The 13622-nt window shown below is 45.6% G+C and overlaps 1 protein-coding gene across 5 annotated transcripts in view; it reads left to right on the forward strand.

Annotated features, from left to right (window-relative positions):
• The first annotated feature begins 1019 nt into the window (after positions 1-1019).
• Positions 1020-13622, forward strand: part of TIAM2 (TIAM Rac1 associated GEF 2) — a 237974-nt gene continuing 225371 nt past the window's right edge. For 4 of the 5 annotated variants that reach the window (XM_043888332.1, XM_043888330.1, XM_043888336.1 and 1 more), the window contains exon 1: positions 1020-1218. The gene's annotated coding sequence lies outside the window, so the exon portion shown is untranslated. Of the gene's footprint in view, positions 1219-1435; positions 1764-13622 lie in introns of those variants that run through there. The other variant, XM_043888331.1, reaches the window with a different exon arrangement.

A 13622-nucleotide genomic window follows, 5' to 3' on the forward strand; every position in this document is an offset into this window, starting at 1 on the left:
CTGGGTTTGCGCCCAAGGTCACACTTCTTGTCTGCCTGCTCCCAGCTAACCACGGGTGGAGACACGGGTGCTAAGGCAGGTGGGTGCCAAGGAGAACTGGGCCTCCTGGGATGGGTCACTTTAGACTTAGGACTCTCCCACTATCTTCCTGAGGCTGCCAGGAGGTCAGGACGGTTGCTTCTGTCTCCCTAACTGGGGTCAGACTTGCAGGACGCCTGCCTCTCTGGGATCCCTTCACATTTCATTCCACGACCATCTCCCCTAAGAAAATCCTTCCATATCTACTCCTGCCTTGGCGCCTGCTTTTTGAAGGACCCACACTAGCACACGGACTATATCTCCCTGCTTCCTTCTCTCACCGGGAGAGCCTTCGTAAAGGCAGAGACACCGATCACGGTAACACAGCCTTCACTCCTGGTTCTCCCGAGCGTCCTGCCCCGTCTCCATCACCCGGGCCCTCTGGATTCCTCAGGTTTCTCTAATAAACTCTACAGCGTTCACCCGGAAGGTCCGAATTCTCCTGAACCCCCGTCTCCTCCCTCTCGCTCTTCTGGGAAGGTTAGGGGACTAGCAGTCCCTCCTGTCTGCACGGGGCTTCAGATACCGCCTGCTTCTGCCCTCAGTGGTACCCAAGTCAACATCTTCTCTCTCTCCGCTCTTTGGGGAAGGAACTGGATCTTAGCGCTTCGCATCCTCGATGGCAGGCAGGGCGCAGAAGAGTTCACACGAAGGCGCTTACTCGAAGCTCGCGGAGTTCTCGCCGTTGGGTAGTTGGGGACGTCCTAGAAGGAAAGGGCAGTAGGCGATCGCGGGGTACGGGGTGGGAACGGGTGAGGGAGGGTCGGGGGGCTGGCTCGGTGGGCGCGGCTGCGGATGCGCGCCGGCCTGGGGCGGAGGTGGGGGCTTTTGGTGGTGGGGGGAGTGGAAGGATGGGGGATGGCGAGGGGTGGGCTGGGCTGGGCTGGGCTGGGCGGCGGGGCGGGGAGGAGGCGGGCCCAGCGGCCCGAGAGGAAGGTGCGGCTCCTCTCTCCACCAAAGGCGCTGCGCGCGGGGCGAGGGGCAGCCGCAGCCGCCGGAGGCTGAGCGCCCGCGCGTGGACGAAGTGACCCCGGGAACTTCTCCAACTCGGCGGGCGCCGCCCTGCGCGCACCCGGGACCCCGGGGGACCGGCCGTGTCGCCGATCGGGGGCCCGGGCGAGTGTTGGGCTCTCCACCCAGGTAAGGGGGGCGATGGAGGGTGTGGGGTGGGGGCGAGTTCAGACCACCTCGGCCCGGGGCTCGGGGAGGGCGGCCCACCTCCTCGGCTTTGTTCCCCGCGCCTTCCTCCGCCTGCCCCGGGCGGGGAGCCCAGGGTGGCGGCTGCGGTCGCCCAGCCGGCGGTGCCCGGAGCATCGGGAGCGGCGCCCTGGCGCGCCCGGGACCCCGCGCACGCTGGCGGCGCCGAGGAAACGCTTTCCCGAGCCCCGCGGTAGGGGCCTCGGGGGTGCGGCGGCCCAACGCCGGGAAGGTCCTGGGAGCGCGGCCCCCCGCGCCCGTGGGTCGGATCGCCCAACTCAGGGTCCCCGGAGCGCCGGGGCCGCCGGGCGGAAGAGCTGGAGTCCCGCCGCCGCGCCCCCGCCCGGCTCGGCTCCGAGGGGCCCAGGTGCCAAGTTTCTGGGAAAATCGACACGTCGTGTCGCAAACGGATCATATTTACCAAAAACAGTTTGGAAAGAAAAGAGGCCATTCTTCCAACAATTGACTGCCGGGCCGCCGCCGCAAAGGTGAGGGGGTTACGATTGCACCGGGGTCGTTTCTCTTTAAGACTCGGTGAAACTTAATATGTTGCGCTTCCCTGTGCCTCTTAACTTTTTAAAATAGCAAAATGGGGTAACTTTACTTAACTGGGGGGAGGGGAGTCGGCTTGGTCCTGGAGATCATTCCCTTCGCGTTGCCTCTGCGGGGCCCCCGGGAGAGGCCGCTTCGTGACAGTTGTAATCTACGCGGCCTTGGGTCGCGATAAGACCTTAACTCACCACGTGGCCATGGTTTTGGGGTTCTCTTCTCATGCTTATTTATCTCGTTCAACCTCCCCTTCCTCAAAGGCCGCTGACAAAATTATTTTAACCGACAGCACCTGGCTATCTCCAATGGCTCTCAGATAGATTTAAGCTGGAGGGTGGCTAATAAGTCTTTAAGTCTTCCTAGTCTTACAGGTGCAGACCATATGCTATAAATATTTCAGCCCTAGGCTCTAAATAAAGTTTCAATTTCTGGTCTTAGCATTTGAGCATAACCAATAGATCTTGTGTACTTACACACTTACAAAACATTGGTGTTCTTTGAGATTTTTTATGTTCTAAAAATGTAGTTTTAAGATTGGTGCAGTTTGAAAAGCAAACTTCTTTTCCATTGACTTTTACTTGTTTATAGGATGAAACCTCTTGCTTTGGAATCAGAGTCCCTAATTACCTTGTGATTGGTAAATGTTAAAACCAGGGCAACGTATAATTGAAGAGTTTATTATTTACAGTGGCAAAAGGAACCCCTAATGGTGTCAGAATCAAATTTCAGCACCTTAATTTGCCTATGTATAAAATGCTTCATCATCTGGCCCCTGCCTGCCTTTCCAGCTTCCTGTCTTGTCTCCCACAAGTTTCTCTCTACCCCCTTACACGCACACACACACACACACGCACGCACATCTCTCCCTCCCTCTCCCCTTACACCCACACACAGACTCATCAGACGCCTTCCAAGTTGTCATTTCCAGACCACTGTCTGGAATGAATGAACATTCTGTTTATACTGTTCTTACTCCATTCATCCATCTGTTGATTACCCACACGTCCGTCATGTGTCAGTCACATCCCTTCTCAGGCAGGCTCTCCTCCTCATTATTGCTCGGTGGTTAAGCTCTTTCTTTTCTAGTAGTCATTATCTCTACTAGAACAGTTTGTTTTCGTAACACCTCTGGCCATGCATGTGTGCACGCATGTTAGCTGCTCCGTGGTGTCCGACTCTTTGCGGCCTCATTAACTGTAGCCTCCTAGGCTCTCCTCTGTCCGTGGAATTCTCCAGGCAAGAATACTGGAGTGGGTTGCCATTTCCTACTCTAGGGGATCTTCCTGACCCAGGGATCGAATCCAGGTCTCTTGCATTGCAGGCAGATTCTTTACCGTCTGAGCCAACAGGGAAGCCACCTTGTAAAATTGGGTGAACAGTTCACAATTTTACAGTGAGATGACCTCACTGTACAAGGTCATCCTGCCCAATGGGCAAGTGGAGGCTGAAATCCAATTTGTGCTCCACTTCCCAAGCCCCTGGTGCCCGCCTCTCCACTGGAAGGAGCCACTTTCTCTAATTTACCTGAAAGTCCAGTGTGGGCTAGTTGCGGCCCTGCTTCACCCTCTTCCCCCCTGCTAGACTCAGCACTCACCGTGGAGACTGACCGGCCAGAAGCTCAGTTAAGGCTCCTTAAATGAAGGAAAAGAAAGCATCATCTCTACAGACATCTAGGAAGCGGGAGTCTGGGGGCAGATTTCTCATATAAGGCAGGATATAGGAATGGGCTTTGGTTTGCTCTTATGTCTGACTGTTCAAGTGTTTCTTAAATGTCTTCTCCTTGATTACAGGGGAGAATCTGGGGGAATGAATTCACAGGTGGGCATCAAAGATGTGTGCCAAAACATGGTGGGCCTCCTCAGCTGGGTGCCTTTCAAGGTACTAAGGTTTATCCATCTAATCATGAGTGCTGAGAGAGAGCGTACAGGACTCTTAAAAGTAAGGCTATAAAGAGCTTTGCTCACACGAACATGTGTTACTACATCGGATAAAGTGCCATGTTGTACATATGCACTAAAGTCATCTTAAAGTAACATATCACAGAATTGAAAGATGGAAGAAAAAAGGCTTTGAATCAGATTTATTTAGACTCTCCAAATGAGATCAGCATTTAGGATTGCAATTTACACATGAAAAAATGCAGTTTTTATGTGGGGCAATTAGCAAACTCGGTTGTAAGATTCTTAAAAATGCTCCAAATTTGTATGTTGTTAAAAACTTCTAACCATTTGTGGGCAATCTGGAGATGTTTTTCAAGTTAAAGTCAATATGTGGATCATCTCACCAACATTTATAAAATTGTATAAAATCATATACCATTACATATCAAAAGAACTTGATAATCATATAGAATCCTGGAATCTCTAGAATTCATCGCATAAAACTTTACAGATGATATGGACCAATTTCCCCATTTTATAGGTAAGGGAAGTTAGTACTAGGAACCTGTCCCAGGTCACACAGCTCAGCTAGGGGCACAGCCAAGACAGGAGCTCAGATTTTCTGGCTCTTAGTTCATTACTTGATTAATTCAAGTGCTCTTTGTATTTGAGCTTCTATATCTGCCAGTATTGACTTCAGTTGGGAAATCTTAAAGGCATAGACTAATTATAATATCTCAGGGAAAGGGAGGATTCCCATCCCCAAACACAATGTCTTGTTGAAGTAGGCAGGTGATAAATGTTTGCTGGATGATGAATGGACGAGCTAGTTGAAAGCTTACTTATTTAAAGTAATTATTTGATATAGCACAGACCAAAGTCCTTTGGAGTCCATTATAGTGGAATGTGGCCCACGTGTTTGTATTTCTTAAATTCAATAACAGTGTTGGGTAAACTTGGAGGAGATGGGTAGGAATTGCTTTCTATTAAAGAAGCCAGAATGACCCAAGAGGCATCAGTAGAAAAACTAAGGGTTTGAAATCAGTAGGTCTGTCTGCAAACTAGCCTTCTTTCTGGTAATCTTGAACATCACCAACCTCAGTTTCTTTCTGGAACCTCCTGAGTCTCAGGGTTGGTAGAAGTGGCAGGTGAGCTCACACATATGAAAGCAGTTTGCAGACTTTAGAACACTGAGGAGTAAGAAGAGTTAGAATCTATGGCAGGAAGCACTTCCCAGGCACTGTGTTGAGCTCCTCTGTACATCACCCAGTTTATTTCTCCGAGTAGAACAGCAAGACTCTTGTGGAATGATGAGGAAACCGAAGCCTAAACAGCTCTCCTACTACCCTTCCACCTGGGATAAGTATCTGGTGACCTCCGAATCCTTCCCAGATGGCGCTGGTGGTAAAGAACCAGCCTGTCCATGCGGGAGCCATAAGAGGCGTGAGTTCGATCCCTGGGTTGGGAAGATCCCCTGGAGGAGGGCATGGCAACCCCGCCCAGTATTCTTGTCCAGAACTCCATGGAAAGAGGAGCCTGGTGGGCTACAGTCAATGGGGTTGCAAAGAGCCGAAAAGAGCTGAGAGACTTAGCACTCATGCACACAGTAATAGTTACTTTGAGTTTAGGATTTCCTGGTGGCTCAGACAGTCAAGAATCTGCCTGCAATGCAGGAGATCTGGGTTCAACCCCTGGGTCAGGAAGGTCCCCTGGAGAAGGGAATGGTGACCCACCCCAGTATTCTTGCCTGGAAAATTCCCTGGACAGAGGAGCCTGGTAGGCTAGAGTTTGTGGGGGTTGCAAAGAGTTGGACATGACTGAGCAGCTCACACAAGCACAACATGTGTTGATTATTTTTAGTCTCTGAAGGTCAGTAAGAGAACTGCACGTAGAAAAGAAAGGCAAATGATGTAAAAGCAAGTGTGATGAGTGGGTTTAAGAAAACCGGATTGGCAGAAAAATGATCAGTCATAATTGGGCTTATGGTCACAGGCAGTGTGAATAAGGTGGTGGAAACACACAAGGGGACCGAATCCTGAGATGTGAAGGGGGTGGGATGGACTTGGCAGATAAGTGTTCAGGGGGCAGTGGATTCAGCCAAGAATGATCACAGACCTCAAATCACAACCTCAGCAATGCAGGAGGAGAAGGTTGGGGGTCTGTGGGGGCCCGTCACCCAGGTCCACACAGAAAGTCACACCGCTGAGATTCGAGCCTGTCTGTCTGACTGTGTGTTCCTTCCTCTCACCCGCCCTCTCACAACTGTTTCTCGTGCCTGTAATTGTAAGGGAATCGAGGGTTTTTAATAAAAAACAGTGTAGAATCTGAAAGCTTTTATGAGTTCAGAATTTGAAGAGAGAACAAAAAGTGCCCTATCTGAAGTCCTCCCAACAGACTGAGGCCAGTAGACGCAGGCTGGTGCCCGAGAAGGTTCCTTGCCAGGAGCGTCTAATGTATTTCCTATCTTGGACTTGGTCTGGTCTGGGATCCAGCCCACTCCTCTCTGGGCGTTCTGTCCAGCTGGAAGTGGGTCTGCTTTGTTTCCAGTTAGGAGGTTTGCAGATTGAGGAACAGAAACTGGGCTGCAACTTTGATTGTGTAGTCAGTGGTGTTTGGGTTATGTTTCTCTTAAATCCACCGGTTACATTTCTGAGTGTCTCTTGGACATGGCTCTTCAAGAGTTCCCATTACTAAGTGATTCCTTTGTGTTGGGAGTAGGGTGGAAAACTAGAATTTTGGATTTTGGCGTCAATAGTTTGGGAAATGGCATAGTAAATAAGCTTGGAAAGCTTCTCAAACTGGTAAAAGTTAAGGATTTCCAAAATCCTTTAGAGGGTCTTTATAGCGATGAATTTTTGTGCAACGTTTTGTTTTTAAATTCAAAGTAGCTTTTTGTCTTGTGAAGAGTGTTCTCTGTGTTAGGATTTTCATCTACAAGGAAGGCGATAGCAGCACTTTCTTCATAGAAGATTATTTGGAGAATTGAGAAATTAATAAAATAATTAACATAGGGTGCTTAGAACCCTGCCTGCCAGGATGAGAGTTCGGGAAGCATTAGTTCTTCCTTCCCTGTGGATGGGATCGGCTTTATCAAAATATAAAACATGGATAGTGAGCATGGAGCTGTGAATTTGGCTGCAAAGTGGAGGCCACAGTCCACCCGTTTTCCATTGGTTTTCCTCTCTCTGTCCTTCCCTCTGATGGCTCTTTCCCATCTGGCCAACTCTTCCTCCTCATTCCCTGAGACTCAGCAAAGCCTTTTCTCCGAGCGTGATGTCCTGTCTTGTGCTTCCAGACAACTTGTCTGTCTGTGGTCTGTATCAGCTGTGGCGTTCATCATGGGCTGTTTAGTTGTGGGTAACTTCTCCATCACATGGGGAGGGCTTACTTTCTTTTTGTACCTCTTCCAGGGCCAACGTGGTTCCTTAAAGGCCGTTCTTAAATGGTGGTTGATAGAATGCATGAAGTGTCCATTAAAATTTCTTTCATATTTCTTCATGTTTGAGATTGTTCCATGATTATGAAGTTGAGTGATCCTTTGCCAAATATCTGACTCTTTAAGTGGACTTTATCAATAATGAAGTGCTAAAAAAATAGTAGTTTTCTCCATCTTAAGTGTGGAATAGTAGCAACATCATTATACTGTGTATTAATCTAGACTCTGGTCTGGAATACACTTTTCACTCATTTGGCAACTTGGTTAAACATCGGAGGCCCTTAGGTTCTTCAAGGAGAAAATAAAATTGTTCTCTAATGATTGCCAGTGTCTTCTAGCAGCTGAGGTGTCAAATTCCTCTCATGAACTTTTCTCTTCAGGAGGAAGTGCTAGGATGATGGTTGATAGAATAATAGTCATATTTACTCTTACCACTGTGGATAGCCATGAGACTGATTTAAAATGGATTTTACTATGCTTTCAGAAGAGAGCATTTATGCATATGAACAGAAACCAAGGAGGACCATATCTGGAATACACTGAAATGAATTAAGTTATCAAATGTGTTAGTGGCATTTGAACTTGTGGAATCAGTACCTACCACATGAAGGCATGAAGCCTTGATGAATGTTAGCCAAACCGGAAACTGAAATATTTACTCATTAAATGGGTCCATTTTGAACTTTCCCTCTGGAAGATCCTAATTGTTCTATGGGACTATAGTCATCGGTTGTAATGCTCCCTTCATAACTGTCTGTTGAACTTCTCGTTGGGGAGTGCACTACGTGTCATATGGGGAAATAACTTCATTGTACATAAGATGTGGAAGATGAGGAATACCACAGAATGGATCCATTCATTATATATCCTTTCAACCCCTGAGAGCAGCTCACTTTAAAAGAAGTGTCTTCTGTATCAGAATTCTGTTGTTATAGCTAGAGGGCACCGGTTTCCTCCAGGCCCCGGGCTCCCCTCACATGCCATCCTCCTGAGGCTCTCCCTGGTCTTTTCCTAACACCTCATCTTTTCATGAAATGTTACCACTCCATCCTCACCGTTATTGGAACTCATCTTCTGAATGGCTGGGTTGCCCTCACAGTGGTTGTGTGTCTGCGTCCTTAATCCCTTCTCAGTTGGAGTCTTTATTAATAATGTAAAAGTGATCAATCCATAAGGTTTGCTTTTTGAAGTGTTCTGGAACATACATGACTTTTTATCAATGCCTTCACTTTTCTCCGCTCTGATAAGCAACAAGGAATGAACTATTTGAAAGATACTGGTATGTGTTTGTTTGAATGATTCTTGGTATTGTCCAGTCAGAGATAATAATCACGCTATACTGAAAAAAAAAAACAAAAAACAACTGGAGTTCTGGGTTTTGGATAGATTTAAGAGCTCTGCATTTTGGGTAGTTTTGCCAAAAGTAGCTGTGTGATCTTGAACAAAACAGGATATTCTCTCTGGGTTTCTGTTTCCTAATTTGCAAGTTTGGTGGCCAGGGAAGTCGCATTGGACTAAATGACTTTTTGAGATCCTTTCTGCTACAAAACTCAATGATTTGGTGCCATGATAGGATATAAGAAAGCAGAAGAAAAATGTATAAAAATTTTAGAATAGTACTTATGCTATTATGCTCCTAGCATTTGAGCCTTTCTAGATGACAGGTAACAATCACCTAGCACTAGTAAGGAAGGCAGGATCTGTGACCTGTTGGGTCTTGGTATATCCAGAATGTTTAATTCGACGTTGCTAGGAGGCAATTACCTGTGATCTTGGGGACTGTGGATAATATGGATTTCAAAGCCTCTGGAATTGGATGGAGGGGAATTCAGTGTTGAAGAATGAGTGCAAAATAAAGAGATCAGTGCTGTAAGGGAGGCATTGAAGATAAAGATATGGGGAGCAGGGCAGGCATAGAATATATGTAAACAGAGTGGCCATGTTGAATGTAGCACAGAATAGCCATGTAGAATATATATTAACAGAGTAGCTGTGTAGAATAAAGGCAGAACAAAGTAGCCATTTAGAATATATGTGGCGCAAAATAGCTGCATAGAATAAACAGAGTCGCCAGGTAGAATAGAGGTGAACAAAGTACCCGCATAGGATATATGTGGCACAGAGTAGCCATGTAGCATATATATATAAACAGAATAGCCATGTAGGATTGATGCAGAACAAAGTCGTCATTTAAAATACATGTGGAGCAGAATAGCAGCATAGAATAGATATAAACAGAGTAGCCATGTAGAACGGATGTAGCACAAAGTCCCCAGGTAGAATATATGTAGAAGGTATATGCATTGGGCCAAGGTAAAGCTATATGAGAAAGTTGGTAAATGATGGCACTGCTGAGTCTTAATAGGACAGACTGTGAAGAGAAGCCAGAAGAGAGTTTAGAGAGAATGGGTCAAGTCTTGTTACCGTCTTTTCCAGATGGAGAAAGACAGTGATAGGAGTTCTCAAGCTTCAGTTCAGTTCAGTTCACTCAGTCGTGTCTGACTCTTTGTGACCCCATGAACCACAGCATGCCAGGCCTCCCTGTCCATCACCAACTCCCAGAGTCCACCCAAACCCATGTCCATCGAGTCGGTGATGCCATCCAACCATCTCATCCTCTGTCGTCCCCTTCTCCTCCTGCCCTCAATCTTTCCCAGCCTCAGGGTCTTTTCCAATGAGTCAGCTCTTCGCATGAGGCGGCCAAAGTATTGGAGTTTCAGCTTCAGCTTCAGCATCAGTCCTTCCAATGAACACCCAGGACTGATCTCCTTTAGGATGGACTGGTTAGATCTCCTTGCTGTCCAAGGGACTCTCAAGAGTCTTCTCCAACAGCACAGTTCTCAAGCTTGAATCTGTATAAATATCCCTTTGGGAGTGTAGGTTCCTGAAAGTCGCTCTGAGATGATGTTTCTGGGGATCGAAGGTACAGTTATCGAAACACATAGAGCTGTGGCTGGTGGCTCTTTGATTGGACCTCGACAGACTCTGCCCTGCAGGGGAGACTTGTACTGTTAGGACAGTTGACTTGGAAAGGGAACATGGAGAGCCGAACCCAGGTCTTCTTCACCTACATCTTTCTGCTGCAGGATTCTCATATGACATGACCTAACCATGTTGGTTAATTTTTGCCAAGGCTGGACAAGAGATTTGGAGGTTATCCACAGAGACACGCAGTACAGTTTCACTTATTTCAGACTGATCCACGATGTGTGGTTTGCCAGGCATTATGGTGGCTCAATGGTAAAGGACCCGCCTGCCAGTGCAGGAGTTGCAGGTTCGATCCCTGGGTCAGGAAGATGGATCCCCTGGAGGAGGAAATGGCATCCTACTCCAGTATTCTAGCCTGAAAAATCCCATGTAAAGGAGAAGCTTGGCGGGCTACAGTCCATAGGGTTGCAAAAGAGTTGGACATGACGTAGTGACTAAACAAAGGAAACAGATTTTTAGAAAGGAACTCAAGGGCTCTAAAGAAAAAATTTGTTAATATATTAATTATAAGCATATTACAGTAACTGTTAATTATAAGATATTAATAATGAAAGGTAGTAGGGAAAATTTCAGTCTACATAGACCCATCTAAATATTTTCTAATAACTATGAACAATGAAGCATTTTTACCTCTCAGTAAGCCATTTTCTAAGAAATACTAATAGGCAGTGTTTTGCTTACTTCCATTTCAGTTTTCTATGTAATTGGAATTTTTAGATGACCTGTCTTTAGAAATTTCAAGATGTCACTAAATCCAACTATAATAAGTTCTACCTTGGCCGTTAGTCTAAATGTGTGAGGAAATTGAGTCCAGAAGGATGTCAGTATTACTGGAGTTTTGGTGTGTGTTGAGAGGAGAATGTCATTGCAATATGGCATTTTCTGAAAATCTATCTGTCACAGAAGCTAAATTCTGATAGCTTGATAAATCTCATTAGTTAGAAAATGCACTAAAACTTGAATGATATATACAGAGCTGGCAGCCATCGCTTGGAATTTTCAGCAAATCAATTAATGAGTAATTCTGAAAATAGATGGGCACATTCATATTTTATTGTCAACATTAAATAACAACCCATACAATTTTCCTGTTATCTAAAGGAAAACCTTTAAACATTTATGTGCAAAGTCGCTTCAGTCATGTCTGACTTTTTGCATCCCCTTGGACTGTAGCCCACCAGTCTCCTCTGTCCATGGGATTCTTCGGGCAAGAATACTGGAGTGGATTGCTATTTCCTTCTCCATTAAACATTTATAGAGTGCATTAAAATTTCTTGAATAACTTCAAAATGTAAAAGTACATTTATATTTGTGTGGAATAGAACAGATGACAAACTTTAAAGGAATATGTAAATAGTAGTGATACAGACATGAGGATTATAGTTACCTATGCATATTCAGAATGTTGTGGTCCCATATCACAAATTCTGCTGTATTCCTTTAATAGTTATTATATATCAGTAACCATTCTAGAACAGAATAACCTTTAGAAATCTAATTCAACCCATGTTTCAGAAGAGAAACTTGTTGTTTTGGGAAAGTTAAATGACCTGGTTTAATTCCCCATCATAAGGAGTTAATGGCAAGCAGAGCAAGGTCTACCTCCCAGATTCTTTAGACCTTTTTCACTGTGCTTAAAAATTAGAAGGACCTACTAGGAAGACTGAATCAAAAAGCCAGGAAATGTTTTAGATTTTCCATGAGAAAGGAAACTAAACCTCTGAATTTTTGGAATTAGCAAAGGCAATAACAACTTCTTAGCTTGTGTAGTTTGTTGTAGTTGTTCAGTCGCTAATTCCTGTCCCACTCTGCGACCTCATGGGCTGCAGCACGCCAGCCTTCCCTATCCTGCACTATTTCCCGCAGTTTGCTCAAATTCTTGTCCATTGAGGCAGTGATGCTATCTAACCATCTCATCCTCTGTTGCCCTCTTCTCCTTTTGCCTTCAGTCTTTGCCTGCATCAGGATCTTCTTGAAAGAGTTGGTTCTTCACATCAGGTGGCCAGAGTACTGGAGCTTCAGCATCAGTCCTTCCAATGAATATTCAGGGTTGATTTTCCTTTAGGATTGACTGGTTTGATTTCCTTGCTGTCCAAGAGACTCCCAAGAGTCTCCTCCAGTACCACGGTTTGAAAGCATCAATTTGCTGGTGCCTAATCTTTTTTATGGTTCAACTCTCACATCCATACATGACAACTGGAAGAACCATAGCTTTGACCATATGGACCTTTGCTGGCAAAATGACATCTCTGTTTTTTATTACACTGTCTAGGTTTGTCATGGCTTTCCTCCCAAGGAGCAAGTGTCTTTTAATTTCATGGTTGCAGTCACCATCCATGGTGATTTTGGAGCCCAAGAAAATAAAATCTGTCATCGCTTCTATTTTTTCCCCATTTATTTGCCATTAAATGATGGAGCTGGATGCCATGATATTAGTTTTTGAATGTTGAGTTTTAATCCAGCATTTTCATTCTCCTCTTTCACCCTCATCGTGAGACTCTTCAGTTCCTCTTCACTTTTTGCCATTGGAGTGGTATCATCTGCATATCTGTGGTTCTTGATATTTCCCCTGACAGTCTAGAGCCTACTCAAAGGAATGTACAACTTTACATTGTACATGGAGAGAACAGCCTACAACTCAAGCTTATTTTGTGGTTTACAGCAGATTGTGTCATCTGCACAAGGATAAATAGGCCTTTTTCTAATGAAGGGTGAGTGGGAGATTTGAGGGTAGTACTATATACATTATTTGAGTTGAAAGGAATCTTAGCTTACTCCTTTATTTTCTATAAGGAGGAAACATAGCTTTGTCCTGCCCTCTATGTTATAAATAGTGAAGTGAAACTTGCTCAGTCATGTCTGACTCTTCACTATGGAATTTTCTAGGCTAGAATACTGGAGTGGGTAGCTGTTCCCTTCTCCTAGGGGATCTTCCCAAGCCAGGGATCAAACCCTCTATGAGTGCGGGCTTCAGTAGTTGTAGCGTGTGGGCTTAGTAGCCTGGCGACATGTGGAATCTTCCTAGACCATGGATTGAACCTGTGTCCCGTGTGTTGGCAGGCATCAGATTCTTCACTTCTGGAACACCAGGGGAGTCCAAAACTTACCGTTTGGTCAAATAGAAAGCACGCTTAAACTGTGGTCTGAAATCTGGTTTTCAAGTCTGTGTCTTTCCTGAATTTGTATGTAAGCTTTGGCGAGTATGGATAGATTGATGTGAACAGGTAAGACCTTGGGTGGAGTGGGAGTAGGGAGATGCTGCTGAGAGATGAAGAAGGTTCTACATATTACAGCATCTTTATTCCAAGTGTGTGTGTGTTAGTCCCTTGGTCAAGTCCGACTCTTTGCGACCCCATGGACTGTAGCCCGCCAGGCTTCTCTGTCCATGGGATTCTCCAAGCAAGAATACTAGAGTGGATTGCCATTCCCTTCTCCAGAGGATCTTCCTGACCCAAGGATCAAACCCCAGTCTCCTGCATTACAGGCAGATTCTT

Source organism: Cervus elaphus, chromosome 26 (assembly GCF_910594005.1).
Source record: "Cervus elaphus chromosome 26, mCerEla1.1, whole genome shotgun sequence".
Taxonomy (NCBI): domain Eukaryota; kingdom Metazoa; phylum Chordata; class Mammalia; order Artiodactyla; family Cervidae; genus Cervus; species Cervus elaphus.